Below are 6,038 nucleotides of genomic sequence, written 5' to 3'. Positions count from 1 at the left end.
GTGAAAGTCTCAGTAGGTTACGTGGGAATGAGAAGGAGGAGTATAGGCAAATGAGTGTTGTGAAACCTTGATAGTTGGAGGTTCCCCCCTCACACACAGGTTTTAATGTATATGTCATTGTCAACCTCAGGCAGTTGTTCCAGCATCCATCTTGTTTCCATGTGGCTACGTAGATCTGCCCATGACTGTATTTGTGTGTCTGATCCTATCCTCTTTGTCCGTTTGTCTGAGGTCCTCCTCAAACCCCACACTCTTGAGGCTCCATTCATAAATCTCCAGGAATTTCCCACCTGGAGTTGTCAACTCCATCTCCTCCCCAGCGAAGCATCAACTAACGTTTATTTCTCCATTAGTCTTCAGGTTGGCATTCCCCACCCCCAACCTGCAGTCTCATCCATGCTCTGAAGCCCTGACTGGCACATCACATTGGCTGTCATCGGGTGAGGAGAGTATGATATGTTGTGAAAGTGTGGGAGTCAGGGAAGGCGAGCGGCGACAGCCGGGCTGCGTGGGCTGGGTGGCTGAGCTATCCTTGTTCCTCTCCACCTCCTCCCCCCACCCCCCACAGGAAAGGCGAGTGGCAATGGCTGGGCTGTGTAGGCTGGATGAGCGAGCGATCCTCGCCCCTCTCTGCCTCCTCCCCCACTCCCTGCAGGAAAGGTGAGCAGCAATGGCCGATCTGTGCAGGCTGGATGAGCGAGCAATCCTTGCCCCTCTCCACCTCCTCCCCACCCCCTGCAGATCTGGCCAAGAGCCGTGGTGAGCCAAGTGGAGCTGTGCCAGGGAGGCCAGGCATCACTGTGGGCGGGATGTTGGCCCTGCAGCCCCCCATCTTCTGGATGCCACTCGCCTTGCCTGCCGGGCTGAAGTGCGCTCTCTGCCCCGTTGGTTCGCTCCCCCCCACTCCCTCTCTCGCTTCATGTGGGGCTCGGAGCTGCGGCAGAGTCGCTCCTGCCAGGCAGACAGTAAGTGACCGAGTGAGTGGCGTGGTGCCACCACAGAGGGCTGGCTGGATCGTGCTCCCTCTGCCGCTGCCCCCGCCGCCAGCGGATACCGGGCATGACAGTAGCGGCTGCCCCAGGCCAGATGAAAACTTTGGTGGTGGCAGCAGCAGCAGGAGGAGGTAACCCTCCCATCCTCCTGCTCCTCCTCCTGCTCCTTAATTAGAGTGCCATGGCTCCCTACTTCCCAGGCACCCAGCAGGTACTTGTTTCCGGTAGGCCTCTTGGCGGCGGCAACCAGGAGCATCGGCGGGTCTGAAGCGGTGTGGGTTGAGCTCGGCTCTGCTTCCCAAAGGAGCAGTGGGTGGCAGATGGGGGTAGGCAGCGGCGTGTACTGCCCATAGGCAGCAGCTCTTCTGAGGGGGCCGGGCGCAGCAGCAGGGCCAGAGTGTCCATGTTCTGAGGGAGCCGGCACACTCTGAGGTAAATTTTCACAGGTGCTGCTTGTGTGGGCAGGATTGAGGCAACGCAGTCACTGGATAGGGAGACGTTATGAGAGCCAGATAATTGAGCCAATTGATTTGGGAGTGTGTGGAACGTTCAGAAAAGAGTCACATGAAAACAGGATTATATATAAGGAGAGATCAGTTGTAAAGTACATGAACATCCAACAGATGGGGCAAGGAAAAGGGGGCAAAATGTTTCACACGTGTTGAAGTACCTTTTAATTTCTTGTGCAAACCTTCTTTCAGTGGATTTTTTTTAATAACGACAAACACAGGCACTCAAACTTTTTTTATATAGTCTAACATTGACTCAGACTGTGCTATTGAGATAAAACTTACTTGGCTTTCCAAAGACTTCCAGGAATAAATAATATTCTAATCTTAGTGTGGACTACTTTTTTTAACAATAACTTTAGAATAAATTTAAACTGTGAAGAAAAGTCTTTCTAGGCTTCAATAAATATTCTTAAAGAGCTCCTTTCTGTCTTCTCCCAACACTTAATTACAATGTGTAAATATGCATACGGCCCTATTACTGATGTTAATCCCAATACTGATAAGGTAGGGTTGGAGAGAATGGAAATGAATTGGAATATGGATAAGCACAGAGCTTTCATTAGTCTACCTAAAAGTAATCACAGGTCCATGACTAGTAATATACATCTCCTAGATACACACCACTAATTACTTCTGGCAGAACAGTGCTCCATCATGCCTATCTCTGCATTGTTTTTCTGCAATCATCAAGTACCCTTATATCCTGGATTTTCGGGGTGGGTAGGTGTTGAAGTACTTTTCAAACTGAAATTGCAAGCATGCCCATGAAGTGTGGAGGTGTCCCAGATTTTTAATTTTATCCACTGACCTATACAGTATTCAAAAATACTGTAAAATAAGGGTCACTGTAGAACCCATCAGTCAAGTCAAGAAAAAGACACTGCTTATATCATGGATAGACTGACATTAGGATGTTGTGTATATTCAGAGTGCTGACAAAGGTGATGCTGGATGTTCTTTCCAGCTTCATGCTTGGAAGGCGGTCTAAAAATCCACTAGTTAAAGTGCTGAACTTTGAATCTGGGTTCGGGTGCCATCTTATGCATGGATAGGCTTGTGAGCTTTGGCAAGTCACTGATCTCTCAGTCTTCATAAACTCTCTGGAATTAGGGTTGCCAGGTCTCCTCATCTTGCCAGCAGGGGGATCTTGGGGGTGTTCCAGGAGTGGGCAGGGACGTCCCCAGTGCACTGATGTCACCTGGAAGTGACTATGGTAAAACCAGGGTCAAACCATAAAAGTCAGAGTGTTGCTGTGTAATGTCCCCAGTGAGATGATATCATTTCCAGGTGATGTCATCACGTCAGGGACATTGCTGTTTGTGGTTGGAGTTTTCCCCACCAGCCAACTGGTCAGCAGTGGGCAGAAGCCCCCAAAACCGGGGGATTCCCCACTCAGACCTGGGGAATGGCAACCCTATCTGGAATATCCACACAACCTCATAGAGATACTGTAAAAATGAACTAGGAATAAGTTTCAGTCCCATTTCATCAATATCATTAGGGGTTCTTACTGACTTAAACCAGGGGTGTCACTCATTTGTTACAAGGGCCGGATCTCACATAAATGGGACTTTGTGGGGCCAGGCCATGTGTGTCATAAAAGGTAGCAAAGATATAAACTTTATAAAAGAATACAAACACAATTAAAGATATTGGTGTTTTTTTACTTAAAATACAAATATGCTTAAAATTCTTGCGATATTTTATTTAAAAGTCTTTGATAACTGACACCTTCCAAACCTCCCCCCCCCCGCCAAAAAGATGGCTGCCTAAAATGGAAAGGTGGGGGGAATGGTAGGTTTGGGAATGTAATTTTTAAAACAAAACATCAAGAAAAAGCACAATGATCACAGGTCCCTGTTCTTAGGTCCATTCAGCAGAGACAAGCTGGCTCAAAACATCAATCCTGTATTTGCAAGGGGACAACTCCAGCAAGCAACAGCTTCAGCTATACAAACACTGGAAAGTGAAACTTTTTGAATTAGCCGCACTTTCACCGGTGTTTTCCCTGCCGTGTGGCAGGGGTCCTAGTTGCCCTTTTCTACACTTTTTCCAATGCTATAATATCCTTTCTGAGGTGTGTTGACCAGAATTGCACACAGTATTCCAAATGAAGTTATACCATACAGGGGCATTATGATACTGGCTTATTTTTTTCTCAATTCCCTTTTTTTCGATTTTTTTTCCGGTTTTTCAGTTCAGTCCCAGAGCACTGTTTCTATTGCTGGAAACAATCCCAGAGTAGTCTATCTGGGCGCAGAGACTTTAATTGAAAAATCCATTCCGTATTTTCTTTGTAACTTTGCAAGCCCGGAAGAGCTTCCTGCAGAAGCAGGCAAAGACAAGATGAAGGGATCTGGGAACTAAGGCAGCCTCAAGCTTCAAAGGGTGAGGATAGGAAGGGGAGGAGGGTAGCCTGATTAAAGCCATGGATGGGCTGCTTCTGGCCTGTTGGCCTTAAGTTTGACACCTCTGACTTAAACAGTGTAGCCAGTAATTACAAATTGCATAGGAGTAATTTTGTTACAATGCGATCTTAAACAGAGTTACACTCTTCTAAGTCCATTGAAGTCAATAGAAGTGTGTAACTGCTTTGGATTGCACTGTTAGTCTGCTATAGCAAAGCAGAGTCTCCTGGCAGCTTAAAGCAAATAATTATAGTATGGCATAAGATTGCTGGGGAAAAGATCAACAACCTCAGATATGCAGATGATACCACTCTAATGGCAGAAAGTGAAGAGGACCTCAAGAGCCTCCTGCTCAGAGTAAAAGAGGAGAGCGCAAAAGTGGGCTTGAAGCTCAACATCAAAAAAACTAAGATCATGGCATCCGGCCCCATCACTCCTTGGCAAATAGAAGGGGAAGTCGTGGAAGTGGTGACAGACTTCACGTTCCTGGGATCCCAGATCACCGCAGACTGTGACAGCAGCCATGAAATAAAAAGACGCCTGCTCCTTGGGAGGAAAGCGATGGCGAACCTAAACAGCATGATAAAAAGTAGAGACATCTCCCTGCCAACAAAAGTCCGCATGGTCAAAGCAATGGTATTCCCAGTAGTCATGTATGGCTGCGAGAGTTGGACTATAAGGAAGGCCGAGCGCCGAAGAATAGATTCTTTTGAACTATGGTGCTGGAGAAGACTCTTGAGAGTCCCTTGGACTGCAAGAAGATCAAATCAGTCAATCCTAAAAGAAATCAACCCTGACTGTTCCCTGGAAGGCCAGATAATGAAACTGAAGCTCAAATACTTTGGCCACCAAATGAGAAGGGAGCACTCACTGGAGAAGACCCTGATGCTGGGAAAGACTGAAGGTCAAAGAAGACGGGGACGGCAAAGGATGAGATGGTTGGACAGTGTCATCGACGCAACGAACATGAAATTGAGCCAACAGAGGACAGCGGAAGACAGGAGGGCCTGGCGTGATCTGGTCCATGTGGTCGCGAAGAGTCGGACTCGACTGTGCGACTGAACAACAACAACATAAGCTTTTGTGGAAGGGATCTCACTTTGCCAACAATTGCAAAATGCTGTGCACATTAGATGTGTTATATAAACAAGAGAAGCTCTTTTCATGCGGTATGCTATCACAGTATGAACATTCTCCTGATTTTCCAAGGCTTTGTTTGTAATTAGGCAAACTATTTTTGTGTTATGTTTAGCAGTCAATGAAGGCAACACATAAGTCTATTTTCCTCTTTTCTTATGTCCCTTCTTATTTCCTTCCAAGTATTTTTTGTAGAATAATTGAGTTTGAAATGTTGATGATTTGACTTGGAATAAAAACAAGTAGTCTGAGGTTCTTTCAAAATCTAAAGATGCCTTTATCTTTTTACACTACAAAAAAGAGCAAGGTACGATACTCTTTCATTTCTAAAAGTAAATGAAACTGAATTATTCAACAACACAAAATGTTTCCCAAACAGCTTTTCTCTCTCCCCCCCTTTCCCTCTTTATATTTTGAAGTGATTCTTAAACCAGTGCCTTACACTTATGAACTGTTTGGGTCTTTCTACCTGTCCTAAGCCTACATATAGCACATTTGTGTCTTTATCTCCACTGTGGTGGTATGTAGACATTTAACACCAGAACATTTTGGTTGTTCCTCAGAGTTTGTAATTTAGTACAGCTTAAGCCTCCTGTCTATGAAATCTTTTTAATTTGAGGATGGGGTGGAGTGCAGCATAAAGCTCTACAATACTTACCGATGGTGGTGTATGGACAAGCATTTTCCCAATCTAATCATTCACAATATAGTACCTCAGGGTAAGTGTTCTTGCCTGGTGTCTTTGATTACCCTCAGTGACAAACTTACAGTTCAGTCTGTATCTTATTGTGAGGAAGGCCATGGCTCAGTGGTAGAGCATCTGCTTGGCATGCAGAAAGTCCCAGGTTCAATTTCTGGCATCTTTGGATAAAAGGATCAGACTTTGTCTTTAAAGCAAAAAAAATTCTTGAGCACCACCAACAAGATAAAGATGGATCTGAGAAACTGGAGGACGACAAGGATGCAGAAAAAGAAGAAGACAGAACTGA

This window comes from Gekko japonicus, unplaced genomic scaffold, assembly GCF_001447785.1.
Source record: "Gekko japonicus isolate JY-2015 unplaced genomic scaffold, Gekko_japonicus_V1.1 scaffold1038, whole genome shotgun sequence".
Classification (NCBI taxonomy): domain Eukaryota; kingdom Metazoa; phylum Chordata; class Lepidosauria; order Squamata; family Gekkonidae; genus Gekko; species Gekko japonicus.
This window is presented reverse-complemented; position numbering follows the sequence as displayed.